This window comes from Ctenopharyngodon idella, chromosome 14, assembly GCF_019924925.1.
Source record: "Ctenopharyngodon idella isolate HZGC_01 chromosome 14, HZGC01, whole genome shotgun sequence".
NCBI lineage: Eukaryota > Metazoa > Chordata > Actinopteri > Cypriniformes > Xenocyprididae > Ctenopharyngodon > Ctenopharyngodon idella.
Window position 1 is genome coordinate 15,855,731 of NC_067233.1, and position 16,931 is coordinate 15,872,661.

Here is a 16,931-nt window from a genome sequence, read left to right on the forward strand (position 1 = left end):
GTACAAAAGAAAAAAAGAAAGAATGTGAGACAAGTAGGAAAACCGTGCAGAACTCAAATTAGAGATGCTACAGGAGCAGTGAGATTACAGGAGTGGGTGAAAGTAACCTCTTAATTCCAAAGGAAAAGCATTCGTTATGGAAGGGGCGACTGTGTCTGCTAATAATGGGAACATTCTGGTTTTGTCATGTTCATTTGCAGTGTAAACATGGGGAGATTAATGTAGAAATGCTAATAATTCAAATTTCTTCAGGTATCTCACTTCACAATGAATGAATCTCTACAGCCAATAACAATCAAACATCTATTTCTGCAGCACCAAAACATGCTACCAATCACAGATGAATGACTAGTGACCTTGTGTTAAAGGCCTTATTGTGTGTGTGTGCGTGCGTGCGTGCGTGTATTTGTGTGTATTATGGAAATATGAGCGTTTGGTTTAAGAGGTTAATTAAGAAAGGGACTCTCATTTATTTTAAGTATTTGTCATTATGGTGTTATTGTTTATAATTTTGTATATAAACAATAACACCATAATGACACTATAGTTTCATTAAATGACCATCCCTACAGTATAAATTCCGGGTATCTTTTGTTCTTTGAAACCACACTAATGGGGAAGACTGCTGACTTGGCAATGGTCCAGGAGACAATCATTGACACCCTCCACAAAGAGAGTAAATCACAGAAGGTCATTACTGAATGGGGTGGCTGTTTACGGAGTGTATATCAAAGCATATTAAATGCAAAGTTGACTGGAAGGAAGAAATTGGGTAGGCAAAGGTGCACAAGCAACAGGGATGACCGCAAGCTTGAGAATACTGTCAAGTAAAGCCAATTCAAACACTTGGGAGAGCTTCACAATGAGTAGAATGAAGCCGGAGTCAGCGCATCAAGAGTCACCACACTCAGACATCTTCAGGAAAAGGACTACCAAGCCACTTCTGAACCAGAGACAATGTCAGAAGCATCTTACCTGGGCTAAGGAGAAAAAGAACTGGACAGTGAACAGTGGTCGAAAGTCCTCTTTTCAGATAAAAGTAAATTTTGCATTTCATGTTGAAATCATGGTCCCAGAGTCTGAAGGAAGACTGGAGAGGCACAGAATCCAAGCTGCTTGAAGTCTAGTGTGAAGTTTCTGAAGTCAATAATGATTTGGGGGGGCCGTGACGTCTGCTGGTGTTGGTCCATTGTGTTTTATCAAGTGCAAAGTCAATGCAGCCATCTTCCAGGAGATTTTGGAGCACTTTATGCTTCCATCTGCTGACAAGCTTTATGGAGATGCTGATATCCTTTTCCAGAAGGACTTTAGCACCTGCCCACAGTGCAAAAACCACTTTCAAGTGGTTTGCTGAGCATGATATTACTGTGCTTTATTGGCCAGCCAATATGCCTGACCTGAATCTATGGGATATTTTCAAGAGAAAGATGAGAAACAGTCGATCCAACAATATACAGATGATCTGAAGGCTCAATAGTGCCTCAGCAGTGATATATATATATATATATATATATATAAGAGCAATAAGGTATGAGAGGCTGTGCTGTATCGTGAATAAGTCACGGCTGAAGGGGTTGATTCACGTTGTGCCTAACAACTCCCTTCAGCCGTGACTTATTCACGATACAGCACTAGCCTCGAGTACCTTATTGCTTTTATAAAACGGTTACCACACAATACAAATATTAAAGCCAAAAAATATGTATCATGAAGTAAAATCATTAAAAGCCTTCCTTCTGCCGGAAAAAAAGTCCCTGTCCGTGAACAGCAACAGAAGTTACATTATTACGTCATTAGATGGCAGCAAAGACTGTCTTTTTGAGCGAGTCACTCCGTAGTGAAGACTTTTATGTTGAAAAGACTGAATTGTTGTGAACACGGAACAAGACGCGCCTGACAAATGCTTTGACTAGCGCTGTCAGTGTCAGCAGGGCGTGGGAAAAACCGTTAACTGTTAAAAGGACAAGATATTGCAGAGGACATGTAAACAGTTTTTTTTTATTACGAACATAGGACTGACCTGAAGGAAAATGCTAAATCTGAATGCAGGTAATAAACTCGGTCACTCGATCTCTTTCAAAACTCTTCTACATAATACAGTAAGCTTCAATAAACAATATCAACTTAGAACAAACACTTTACGTTGCTAAGAGTGGTTGCTAAGGGTGTTGTGTAGCGATACACAGACCCATTGGGTGAAGCGGTCATAGCCAAAAGCCAAACTATTTGTCATTCTCCTGTACTATGCTGATATGTTATTAATAGTGTTAATTTGCTGAAGAACAACAAATAAAAACAAAACCACTAAAAATACTAATAGAAGGACCGTCTTTTTGATATTATTTAGAAACTACTGTCATGTAGTTGAGCATAAAGTTGAGAAGTAAGCTGACGTGGTGTTGCAGATGGGGAGGAATTTGATATCAAGGGATATTACTGGCATCCTTCCTGTTTGGAGCATATTATATTAATTACATAAGAGAGCAGCCTCGTCCAAGCAGAAAAAGATCAAGCTTCTGTTCTTCTGTTGCATTCTTTTGGGCTTACTGAATGTGTCAATGTGTCTGTGATGGGTCATGCTACAGTATAAGCATCAGTTATTGATGTCTATTATGAGGAGGATCTTATTTTAATGTTTATTTTGCAGACACAATTGTTTTTTTTTTTTTTTTTTTTTTGTCAATTGCATATTTCAGCAGGCAAAATTGTGCAGAGACACATATATTTGCTAGTGTTAGTTTTTTTTTCTTTTTTCTTTTTTTTCTGTTCTGTGACACTGTGATTTTGTGTTCCCTGTGGGTGATTTATTCCCCTGTGCTATCTGTCTGCACATGAGTGTCTTCACCTGCTAGAATCCAAAGACGTAGGCTGGATTTTAATAGCACCGTACAATAAAGGTCAAGTTAATCAAGTCAGTAAAATCACAAAATAAATACAGGCAAATCATGCACCCACACTTCTTGTTTACTGAAAAAGTTAATCAAATGACATAGGGCTTGAACTTGGGTCACTATAATCACACTGAGAGATTCTTATCTCTTGTTCATCATTTAGCATTAAGGATGCACAAAACTGTATTGCTACTATACCTGTCGATATTATTATTTTTTTTTTAATTATTATTTATTTTTTTTATTGGCCAATTTCCCTTGTTTTTACATTAAGATAACATTTGCCATCATCTAACTTTCACCTAAAGTTAATCTTTAATTTAATAATACTGTTAAAAATAACAAATAAATAAAATAAATAAATATATATTTTCTATTTTTTATGCCTAATTCACTTGTAGCATTTAAAATGATAAATTTTAGCTTTTAGTGATTTGTTTTTAATCTATTTAGATTTATTTTTAGATCTACTTAGAATTTTATTGTCTTACTGTGTATATATATATACACACACACACACACACAGTGGTGGTCAGAATTATTGGCACCCTTGGTAAATATGATCAAAGATGACTGTAAAAATAAATCTGCATTGTTTATCCTTTTGATCTTTAATCAAAAAACTAACCTTTCATTGAAGGAAAAGAATTGAAAGTGCAGGGAAAAAAAAAAAAAAAAAAAAAAATCACATTATGAAATAAATGTTTTTCTCCAAAACACGTTGGCCACAATAATTGGCACCCTTTTATTCAATACTTTTTGCAACCTCCTTTTGCCAAGATAACAGCTCTGAGTCTTCTCCTATAATGCCTGATGAGTTTGGAGAACACCTGACAAGAGATCAGAGACCATTCCTTCATACAGAATCTCTTCAGATCCTTCAGATTCATAGCTCCATGTTGGTGCTTCTTCTCTTCAGTTCACTCCACTCATTTTCTTTAGGGTTCAGGTCAGGGGACTGGGATGGCCATGGCAGAAGCTTCATTTTGTGCTCAGTGACACATTTTTGTGTTGGTTTTGATGTTTGTTTTGGATCATTGTCCTGATGGAAGATCCAACCACGGCCCATTATTGGATTTCTAGCAGAAGCGGTCAGATTTTGATTTTTTATCTGTTGTTATTTGATAGAATCCATGATGCAATGTATCTGAACAAGATGTCTAGGACCTCCAGCAGAAAAATAGGAACAACATTACAGATCCAGCAGTATATTTAACCGTGGGCATGGGGTACTTTTTATCCATGTGTGCACCAAACCCATCTGGTGGGTTTGCTGCCAAAAGACTCTTTTTTTTAGTTTCATCTGACAATAGAAGCCGGTCCCGTTTGAAGTTCCAGTCGTGTCTGACAATTGTATATGCTGGAGATTGTTTCTGGATGAGAGCGGAGAATTTTTCTTGAAACCCTCCTGAACAACTTGTGGGGATGTAGGTGCTGTTTGATCATTTTTTTAGGCTTTCTTAGACTCAAGACTCAACTAATCTCTGCAATTCTCCAGCTGTGATCCTTGGAGAGTCTTTGGCCACTCAAACTCTCCTCATCACCGCGCATTAGGACGATTTAGACACACGACCTGTTCCAGGCAGATTTTGTAACATCTTTAGTTGATTGGAACCTCTTAATTATTGCCCTGATAGTGGAAATTGGGATTTCCAATGCTTTAGCTGTTTTTTTTCTTACAGCCACTTTCTATTTTGTGAAGCTCAACAATCAACATCAGAACTATATTCTTTGGTTTTAATCATTGTGATGAATGATTAAGGGAATTTGGCCTTTGTGTTTCCTCATGTTTATACTCCTATTTACCAAGGGTGCCAAATTATAATTCTGACCACCACTGTATATATATAAAAGCTTCAGAAAACTTCAGAGATACTGAGCCTCATCATATATCTATTATAGTGCATATGGGGATTTCTTCCTCTGTGGGTTGTGATGGAGCATGACTTGTACGTCCCACCGAATCCTTTCTAAGCAACATGATGACAGGATTCGCATCAGGACAGCCAACCTACAGCACGGGTCAATAAAAGACAAGCATATGTGTCCTCTCTGAGTGACATTCTTATGCAGGAACAGACCCCAGGGTGAGGCAGGGCTCTAGTTGAACATGGGCTGAGTGGCATGATTATTAGGGTTGCTTCATCTCCTGCATGTTTATTGAAATGGGAAAGAGGTGAAATGCTTGTTCACGGGTCTTTCATGAAGCTTGAGACTAAATGGCTTTAAGTGCATTTAATATCAGCTTATGTTAATGTACATTTACTCTTGAAAAGATACAATCACTGAACAGAGCATCACTCAAGCTTTATTATTTTGAAGTAGATGAGCAATGGACTGCTTTTACCTTGATACATACTGTAGGAAGATTGCTAGGTATGGAGCACTTCTCATTTGTCTGGTTTTGTGTATTATTTTCATGAAGGTAAATACAAGTAAATCCCACTACTTATATCCAGCTTATATCCGCTTATCCTACTGGATTTAAAGATAAACTGAGTCATTTCTGCCATACTAGCATCACCAAACTGAACTGTTATTGTACTGTATTTGCAGTTTTTACATTCAAAGGCAGTACAAGCATTATGTAATATAATAAAATACATATTTATTATGTACGTTGATAAAATATTGTTTTAATATACTATTATAAACTAAATTAATTTGAATTTAAAAAAAATAATAATTTTAAAATTATGGTTTGAAAGTTCATGTCATTCAAACGTAGAGAATGACGCCAGTGAATGCATAAACTGATTTTTTACCTTGAATGCATTGTGAGTTGTTTTGGTTAAATGCATAAATGTAAATTAAAATGGTTTCCCGAACAATTGCCTGTCTGCCATTGGTTGGAAAATATTTAAATGTCGCCATAGTGTTTACAATTTTTGGGGAAATCTACCTACAGATGTCTCTGTCTGCATATTAAGCTGTGGGAAAGAGTTTTAACATTGAAAAAAATTACACCTTTCAGCTTTAAGGTCAGTTCTTGACATGATTGACAGCACAATATTGAGTCAGATTTAATCTCTGGGAATGCTGAGAATTAGTTTAATCTACAGCGGAGTGACAGTTTGAGCTCTACTGATCCCAATAAAAAATCTATTGAGTATGACATGCAAAGTGGGGTATTACGGGGCACAATTTGGTGCAGGGCCAGACTGGGACAAAATTTCAGACTGGGAAATCTCACACCCATCCAGACCATCCCTTATAGCCACAGCAAATTTTGGAATCACAGACAACCCTATTTTTTGTATGGTCATCACCCGGGCTTGACATTAACACCCGCCAACCCACCAAATGCGGATGGACGCAATCACTCCTACTAGCCACTGTGGCAGGTTGAATTTCATATATAATATATACATTTTCAGTTGTAGTCTTTTAAAAAGGCACTTGAAATAATAAACTAAGCGCAATGTGTTGTGTTCTGTTTATGTTCGCTGATCAATATTTATAATTGAATAAAAGCCTAAATTAATTCTGTTCATCATATAAAGAGATTGAGTCTCTTCAGAAAATTTGGATTAAACCGCTCAATTCATATGGATTAGTTTTATGATCTCTTTATGAACTTTTTTGAAGTGGTAGTTGCATAGCTGTCAATGGAGGGACAGAAAGATCTCAGATTTCATTAAAAAGATTGTGTTCCAAAGATGAACGAAAGTCTTACGGGTTTGGAACAACATGAGGCTAAGTAATTAATGACAAAATTTTCATTTTTGGGTGAACTATCTCTTTAAATTCAAAGTATTACATTAGGACAAAGTGTTACTTGAGGACAATGTGTTACTTAGGACAAAATGACTTACTGTAAATACTCAAGATTCAACAAAATTATATTTCACACAAATTTTCTAAAATACCTAAAATGTCAAAATTAGTACAATAACTACATTATGAAAATATCTTTATAGAAAAAACACCTAATACTGACCATGTTATTGCATTATTATGACTCATATTTTCGTGTTGTCTGCCCTAGTATACTATAAATCGATGTAAATATCTGTCTGCAAAATTGTTACTGTAACTTTACAGTAGATAATAATGATGACCTTTGACGTACAGTATTTTGAGTGACTAATAGGGGGCTATACTGCTAACATTAGCTAGCAGTTTAATGCTTAGATAAGTTAATGAAGACAAAACTACAGTAGCCTATTTACAGATCAAACTGACCTGCACTTGAAGCCCCGAACAGGTCCGTAATTTTGCAACATTTTGCTGCTTCTTCTTGGAGGCCTTTCCCTTTTTTCTCCACCTGGCCGCCTTCTCCATCTTGACTCCTTCTGATTACTCTGTTCGACACCGTTTGGCAGAGGGGCGGAGCACACGTGAGCCGAATCATAGCGTTGCCAGTCAAGACAAACCAATTCATGATTTATTATCGAACGCCGAATTCGAAAATTATCACTTTAGTACTTTGGGCAGGAAAAAAAAAATATACTAATACTAATGATAATTTAAATAAATAAATAGGGCAGCGGGCAAAAAAAAATTGCCAAGCCAGTCCAAGCCTGAAATTTTTACCATTTTCTAACTTCCTTCAGACTTCAGCCACTAAATTAAACCGCCCCATCCATTCATCCATACACCCTCATCAGAAAACCTGCAAAATGTTTTACATGATTTCTGATTGCCTTGGTCTTTTTTCTTTTTTTCTGTTTACAGACATTAGAGTTTTCTCAGAAAATCTATTTCACTGATATCTGTCAGGTAGTAGACATTATATGCATGGTATTTTTTAAAAAAAAACCTTTAAAAAGATTATGCACAACTGCATTTCTCTACCGAGTCTGATGATCTTACTGCTGTGAATAATCTGATGTTACGTCCTTCTGCCATAACTGAATAGTTTGAAAGTAACTTTCTCAAACTTTAATGCTGAAAAGGCTTTTCTTTTTTCTATCTTTTTTAAATCGAGCTCAGCAAAATGAAGGACTGCAAGTTAACTGAGTTTTTGGCCACTGTGATTAAAACAAAGAAATAGGGATGTAGATTCTATGATGTAAATTAGGATAGTATGGTTAATTGCATTAACATTTCCCATAAGAAAAAGCCTCTAGCAAGAATGAGACATTATTCCCTGACCACCTTTTTAAATATTTCTCGTTTCTTAAGATCAGCAAAGAGGGCTTCATTTGAAAGACCACATGTAATTAAAAATGCTCTGTCTTTTAGAATCGTCCATTTATTTGCCTTTGAAGTTCTCAGTGGTTTAGCATTTGCATATATTGTTGATGGTCTAGTCTTTTACACCCCAGGGAGAGCTCTTAGATCATCAAATGCCAACATTTTAAATACTCCCAGCGGGAAACATTTAAATTCAAATGCGTCCAAAATATATAAAGAGACACTGGCTCTGCTTTCAGAATCAATCCCCTATTGAATTGATTTGTCTGTTTGTGATTTATTTATTTGTCAGGAGGATAGACAAATATGAATCACTCTGCAATATAATTTCTGTTCCATATAGTTTTTATGTTAGCTGTATGCACTTTGTCTTTTTATTATGGTAATTATCATTATAATTAATTATTATGCTGATTGAAATATAAATTATAATACCACAATTTTTAATGGCCACTAGTTCATAATGGAACAAAATCATGAATAAAACCATAAAAATGCTTTCCATAAAGCTAAGCCATTATTGGTGCCTCTGGAGCTGCAGAAAAATGATGTCATGACAAACCTGATTGGCTGATGGTGCCAAAAGAATGGGCATCCTCAATTATCTTAGGTAGATTTTCATTTGAAGTTATGCTAAAAAATATATGACTTCAGTTTTTCGACCATTACTGAAGTATAGGGATAACAGTTCATTTCTGGTACACACAAACACACTCAGTTTTGACAACACTGACCTTCATCTCCCCTGGGCAGCGTAGACAGACATTTATCTTTTATTCATTCTGCCATTTCTGAGGAGGCAGCTTTTCTGCCATTGTGGCTTTTCAAAGTAGAGGCTATTTTGTGATGTGAGGAGCTCTTTTGCTTAATGCATACAAACTTGCCTCATGTACACACTGTATACAAATCTGTAGATAAAAAATTATTTGATTTGCATATACCAATACACTGATGCAGTCGTGTCAGATGTGATGTCTGTCTGTACAACCATTCAGACATGCCATAGAAACCAACTTCTTTTCAGTCTTTCCTGTTGTTTACACCTCCTTTCTACACAATCTCTTCTTTATGACACACAGACAGGAGTAGTAACTATGAAAGGACACCAGCCAGTATTTTTCCCCCCTGCAAGAAATCGTATACTACGCCAACTGACAAAATCATTGCTTTAGAAGTAGGCTTGACAAGTTGTTCCGATCGTTATTTTTGGCAGCTGTAAGGATTGTTTCAAGTGCCTAACACTTTCATGTGTTCTCTCTGACATGATTACTCGAATAATCCTTCCCTGTTTCCTTGACACCGTGCAATGCTTTTGCTCACCAGCATTGCTGTGTTAACTCTGATGTGTGTTTTTGTCATTCTGTGATATGCATTATGATTCATCTTTGTTTACATTAGTGGAAAGAAGCCTGTCGAAAGAAAAACTCAGTGAATCATGTCTCAATGTTTTATCTAAAGCAACATACTTTTAGAAAGATGAGAAGCAGTTGTTATTCACATCTTATTGAGCTGAATTGTTCACAATTTGACAACTTGCTGCACACATTGATAAGCATAATAATGTGTAAATATAACACATTTTTGTTATTTACTTTAAGGCAATTGCTTCTCAGGCATTTTCAAGATTCAAAGATCTAGAGGTCACACACATACACATATTGTACACATTTTGAAAATGAGAAACAAAAATTAAAATCCCTTTACACTCATAACAAATAAAGGTATGTAGTTGCAAAATTACTTTAGTTAACTGTCTAAAAGGGGCATTAAAAAAGTGTTACCAACATTTTAATCATCTAAAGAAACTTTTTCCACTACACAGCGAAATCAACTCTGCTTAAAGTACATACAGTATGGTCCCTCTCTAAATAGTGTTAAAGTAACACTGAAGCAGAGTTAAAGTTAATGAGCTAATTAAGCGATTAATTAAGTGATGATTGAGCATTAGTGATGAACACCTGCTGTTAACAAGCAGAATCACTGCTGGGGGGGGGATCCATACAACTCCAGTGGGTTAATAAAGGCCTTCTGAAGTGAAGCGATGCGTTTTCATAAGAAAAATATCTATATTCAAAACTTTATAAATTCAATTTTATGGAGGTTAGCTTCCAGCGGACGCATACTGCGTAACTCATTTTGCCCCCAAATGAACAACCCGCTGACGCGATGTATGACATAGGATGTAGGAGTATTGTAAGCTTAGATGCCTCTCGCGGTTCAAACAAATAGGGCTGGGCAACAAACTTAAGCTCCTTTTCTCTTATATTAAAATTTCCCGTTTTAGACTAATTCGTGACCAGCGTTTTGTTTTGTTCTCTCCTCGGCGCCTCCGCATTCCTCATTGCGTCATTGTATGTGTACGTTTGTCAGCCGGAAGCTAGTTATTTGAATTTCTAAAGTTTTAAATATGGATACTTTTCTTACAAAAACGCATCGATTCGCTTCAAAAGGGATGGATGGATGCATTTTTTTTTTTTTTTTGTTAACACGGCCCCCATTCACAACCATTATAAACCTATTGGACTAATGATATTTTTAAAAATATCTCCGATTGTGTTCGTCTGAAAGAAGATAGTCATATACACCTAGGATGGCTTGAGGGTGAGTAAATCATGTGATAATTTTCATTTTTGGGTGAACTAACCCTTGAAAGATTCTTTATAGAACCTTATAAGCCAGTAAAGAACCTTTATTTTTAATAGTGTATGGTAACAATGCAATATTTGGACACATTAAGGAAGCATTGCATCATTTGAAATTGCCGAGATTAAAACTCACTCTACCTGCACAGATGTATCATTTGCTGAATGTTTTCATGTTTTACTAAGAATGATGCTCAATTTTCATTCAACTGTACATTCTTTGAATCTCTGTAAAAGCTTCGGCCTTTTCAAAAAGATTTCTCATTATATGCTGAAGATCGTAGATGGACCATTAAAGATTTTCACCTGCTACAGCCGGTGAAAAGGTGATTGAGCACAAGGAAATAGCCATTCTTTTCATAAAGCAATTAAAGTGGATTGTTATTCCATCTCAGTGAGGCTTTTAGCGGATGATTTTCAAGGATTAAGGCTGCAGACATATTTCCAGCTTCTCTTGGATTATTGATTTATATATGGAAGAGAGGCAGGCATTCACAATTAGATTTTGCTGTTTTGGTTGAATGGAGTGCAATATCCACATTTTGTGAGAGTTAGAATTTTCAATTTGTACCGCATCACTTCAGGTGTGTCATTAAGTCTTTAGAGGCTCTAATGTGTCAGTAATGAAGATTTATTGCCTCTTCTTGAACTTTGGATTATTGTAGAAGCAAAACAAAAACCATTGATCATGCATTTAATTTGATTTGCAATAAATCCAAATGAAACCTATTGCAATTAATTATAATTATTAAATCATTATTTTGTCTAAACATATGCACTGCATACTATTAAACTTATTTTGTTTTCTTGTTCTTTTAAAAGTTTTTGGAAGAATTTACATGGAAGGAATGGTGTTCCTGACATATACTGGGGTCCAAAAGTCTGAGACCACTAGTGAAATTTTATCTTTTTGCTTTTTTTCTTATTTAATATTATTATTAAATATAAATAATATTTTTTTTTTTTAACCAGCATACAATACGAGTACAAATTTGAGCTGAAACTGAAAAAAGCACAATTTGAGAATAATTCAAAGAGCATCTTATGGTGGAAGCAACTGATCATCTATACAAAGGAGTTCACATGATCAATGTCACAAATTTGCTAATTTGATTACTGACCTAGAAACAGTTGTAAATATTTTATTATTTTATGTAACAACACCATATTATTTTCAGCTTTAAATTAGCATTTTAAATCCCAAATTTTGGTCGCAGACTTTTGGTCGGCTTGTTGTCAGTTGGTTGCTACTTGATTGTTTTCTTATGTTTGTGAAACAACACACTACCTGAATATGAATATTTTACACTTATATTTCTTATCTCTCTGAGTCTTCTGTTTTTCCCTAGTGTGCCAAGAAGAAACAGAAGAAGTGGGAAGAAAATCACAAAAACAGAGACCAAACTGCACATTTTTCTTGTGTGTGTTTAATTTATGGCTTTGCTGCCATAATAATGTTTACAGTCAACATCTGTGAGTAAACACATAAAAGCCAAGAGCACATTCACAAAATATGGTCAGATGCATATACTCAGAATTTTAGGTCTACAAAGTGAACTATAAACTAAAATGATTTTCATTTTAGTCATTCATTTCTATTAGAAATTAAAGACCTGCTAGATCTCCACATTTTGTGGGTAATTCATTTACTGGGAGGATTCCATGAATCCAGTGAAGCATAACATGTAATGGAGATGCAGCAGTAAATATGTAATGAGTCACTGAAATAAAGTTAGTGGATCTTTGAAGCAGACGGGTCCTGCAAAGACCTTGCAGACACTTTAAAGGTGAACCAAGTCTAATTAAGCTTTAATTGAAGTCTGAAGTGATATCTTCTAAAAGATCACTGAACAGTGACAGCCTAAAAAAACCTCTGCTTATCACATGCTCATTATGGGTTGTAGACAAAGACAAGGTACATTAATTAATGTTATGGTCCAAGATCAAGATCTATATCTGCTGGACTTTTTTCTTTTTTTTTTTTTTTAGCACCATATGAGATATTTAAATGCAAACTAAAATGAATGACTGTGTGAAGAAATTATGACATACAGAAATGAATGTGTGAAGAAATGCACATTATTGACTTCCTGTTACAGATTTTTAGACCTCTTGTAGACAGACCTTTGACCTGTAAATTAATATTTGTCCCTTATTGCAGCTTATTCTGGGCACTATCTGACTGACATGTAATGTGATCAACTACAGTTTTTGTCATTTCTGAAATTGATTATACCACGATATTAGTAGTTTGAGTAATAATTTGAATGTCCCAAACCAAACACAAATCCGTTGATTAGTTCTTCCTCAAAAGTATTCATTGTTCTGAAAAATTACCTTCTGAACGTGACTTCCAGACAGGCTGATAATGTGTTAATGCCATGCAATGGTATCAATAATATTTATGTTTCATCACTTGTTTTGCACTAATGCCGCCTTTAATGTCAACTCTTCTTGTATTTTCTTTCATGAGCCTTACCATGCTCTGACATTTCAGATCCGCTCAGTTTCCACTGACATTCAAGAAGACGCATTGTAATTTTTCAAATGTCTTGAGTCGTAGAAAATAACAACAACAAAAATCCTTAATTAAGCTCTCTTCCTGGATTCTCTGTTACCCATCTGTTGTCGTGTGGAAAATATATATTTTTTGGAGAAAAAGTCGACATTTGAGGAACGGTTTAGAATGCAAATCTTCTTTCTTATGTGTACTTTCTCATAGAAGGAGAGCGGGGCGGGGAGGGCTTGGGGGGTGACTGTCGACATATCACTGCAAATATGACAAAGCGCAGCTTCTTCTCCTTGAGGAGTTGGTGCTCTTGTCCTGTTCTGCTTTATTCCTTGCCTTTGTGTATTCCCTCATTGCTTCTCTTGTTGTTAACGTTTCTTATTGAATAATGATAGGCTCCTATGAAGCTGTATTCTACAGAATTCTGACTGAAAGAAAACAAGGCTGCGGTGAAGCTTGAATCTTTAAGGACTTCACAAAGACATGTTAAGCTATCTTTTCAAAAAGAACCATCCTGCTCTGCACAAAGGCTTTCCATTTTAATGCAATAATAAGCCAAATATGACATTTTGACACAGGCTCTTTTTCAAAACTGTCTTTCTGTCCAGTAGACATTCTAATGTAGCCTCCTAATATCCTGAAAATTGATTCCAATAAAGGTTGTTGTTAGCATGTTGCTAAGCTAACACTATAGTAGCCTATAGTAACACTATTTTTTTTTTTTTTATGATTGTCATTATTCCCCATACTTTCATTAAAAATGCAGGCTCTCACAGCATTGTTTGTTATTGTTTAAATAACACACTGTGCCAATGAATTATTCAGTCTTGCTACTGTGCTAACTCTCGCTCTCTGTCAATAAGAAAAAAAAAAAAAAACACTCTGTGGATTGGCGGTTTAATTATATACAGTCACATACATGAGTGAAGGCATAAAATAGTAATCATTTATCAAATTGACATCTGACAGTATCAGAACACTAACTGCTCATATAATCTCGGTGCCTATGAGGTCACAAACAGCTCTGTTTCTGAAGGTTTCTGTTTCTGAAGGTTCAATTTTCTGGAGGATAATACTCCAAACTGATGGAGTTTAAGCCACACTGGCTGTAAAAAGTCAACAGAGGTTGTCAATACTGGCTTGCACTGCTCAAACTGTACCACTCTGCAAGTATATGAGCACCCCATGTGTACATCTGATGGGGGGTGACAGACCATGAGAGCATGAAATACATGCAGTTTTGTTTTGCAAAGTCTCCCGAGAGCTTTGGGAAAGATGCAGGGTTGAGGTTTTGCATGAAAATAGAAAGAACATTGCAAGGTACCTTATGATTTCTTTAGCTATAACAGTGCAAGGCATATATTTTCTACATCCTTTTTATGCAGTCATGTGTTTTTTTTTCCTTGTTATAGCATTTTGAATATGGTATATGAGAAGCTTTTGAGACATACTAAATCTGTTTATTTAAATTCTGGCCCTTGTCTGTGACTCTAGAGACCATTTTCTATTTCTCCTCAGGGGTTAGAGTAGCTCTCATTTTTAAGGCTTGATTTCTGTAAAGTGTGGCTCGTTTATTCATAGATGTGGTGACAATTAATGTGCTTGTGTGTGTGCTTGTTTTTTTTTTTTTTTTTAATCAGGTTCAGCTCCCGTTGTGCATGAGCCTTGCTAGCTTTAGGGAGCCCTGGAAAAATAGACTACTAATGCCCTACGTATGTATTCTTTAGAAGCAGTTTAGTAATTTTCTGGATTTGAATTTCAATTAAAGGGAGATTTTCATAGGTTCCCTGTTGACTGCGAAAACAGGAAAGTGGTTTTGCACTGCAGATGCTAATAGGTGTTTGAGAAGTGCAAATGTGATTTTGTGTCTACCAAATAATGGTGTATAGAACTTTTTTTTTTTTTCACAAGGGAGCTAGTTTTAATCTAGTTTATTTGCAAAAAATTTAGAGTGGTTATACAAGGACATCTGAAATAGCTTCTTTTTTATAAAAAGTGAAAGTAAAACAAGACTTTAAATTTGTGTAATCAGTTAATAATTTGTTTAAAGGAGCCAAAAAGATAGGATTTTTAGAGAAAATAGGCATAAAATAAACTTTGAAAATAGAAACTACACCTACACAGAGAGTGTGGAAAGAAAGAAAGATATGCACTGCAGGCTGTTTAAGATTTGCACAGCAGTTTATAAATCTCAATCAAGAGAGTTCTACCTCTCTAATTAATCCAATTACACTAAGCTAGCATGCTAATATGTGCATGTCACTTGGGTCCAGGCTAACAAATGCCATGATTACTCTCCATGGAGGTCTGTAATACCTAGAGAGTGCTATCCGTTAGCATTCCCATTTATCTCAGTGGCAGTTGGTGCAGGAGGTACGTGTTGTAAAAATGTGCCATCTTTTCTCATAGCTTGTGACACTGAGGCCGCATTTACACTGCATGGTTCAAATGACCCAATTCCGATTTTTTTCCTCACATGTGGCACAGATCAGATATGACCCACGAACGCGTTTTATTTTTTATTTTTTTTTTATTTGGTCACTTCTTCAAGTGACCAAAATAGATTTAAAATGTTCCATAGACACCATAGACAGTTTGTAATTTCAGTTTCATTTGGAGTAAATTCCAGTCAAATGGAGCTGCACAGATAAAAGCCCTTTTTCCAAGTTAAGTTCTGACAAATGGAACAGAAAGAGTCTAACAATTTTGAATTTTACAAATATGTGTAAAAATTGGCTATAAATACAGTTTTCTTGATTGCTTTAACACATTTCTTAAAATTGTACCTCCTTTTCTTCTCGCCCAATTCCCCATAATTCATATTTTCAGTTCAAAATGAAGCTTTCCACTCAAAACCATTAAATCTTGCTTGAAAACCAGACTTTTCCCTCAGACATGACAAACAAGCCCTCAAAAACAAACACACTACAACATAGTCTTACACACTAGTGAGATCAATTAAAAACACTGTTACAAACACCTCATTTTTTGGCAATCAGGTATCATTTTACAACTCAATGACTATTACAGTATATAACACAGATGTCCTTTACAAAAAAAAAAAAAAAAAAAAAAGGGTAAAAACGGACGATTTTGAAGTTGGAGGTGAAAATTAGATGGAGTTTTTTGCCCTATCACGGTACTTCTGCCTATGTCTGCCTATGACCTTTATAACATAATGCATGGCGGATTGCAGAGCAGTGCATGACGAGCATTTGTGGAATATAAATGTTTATTTCTTTTTAGAAAATGACCAGTTGTTTCGCTAGATAAGACCCTTATTTCTCGTCTGGGATTGTGTAGAGCCCTTTGAAGCTGCACTGAAACTGCAATTTGGACCTTCAACCCAGTCTGAAGTCCACTATATGGAGAAAAATCCTGGAATTTTTTTCCTCAAAAACCTTCATTTCTTTCTGACTGAATAAAGAAAGACATGAACATCTTGGATGACATGGGGGTGAGTAAATTATCAGGAAATTTTAATTCTCAAGTGAACTAATCCTTTAATGTTTACTCGTGGATAAATGTGTTATTTGAGTTTGCATTGTGATTAATTAGTGTGGTAATTAGTGTGTTTTATGAATGAAAACATGGTTAAACCTGTGTAAAATGAGGGCACTTTGTGTAGAGTTTTGCAGAAATCATTAAGAAAATTGGAACATGTTTGAAAACAGGTGAAATGTGTTAAAGATAAATGTGTCTTTGTTTTGAGAACTGAATGAATGGTTTGGGAAATTGTGCCAAATAAAT

General features: G+C 35.6%; 1 long non-coding RNA gene across 3 annotated transcripts in view; it reads right to left on the reverse strand.

Moving 5' to 3' along the window:
- The window catches only part of LOC127494737 (uncharacterized), a 63,815-nt gene that overhangs the window by 28,118 nt on the left and 18,766 nt on the right, over positions 1–16,931 (reverse strand). The window lies entirely within an intron of this gene.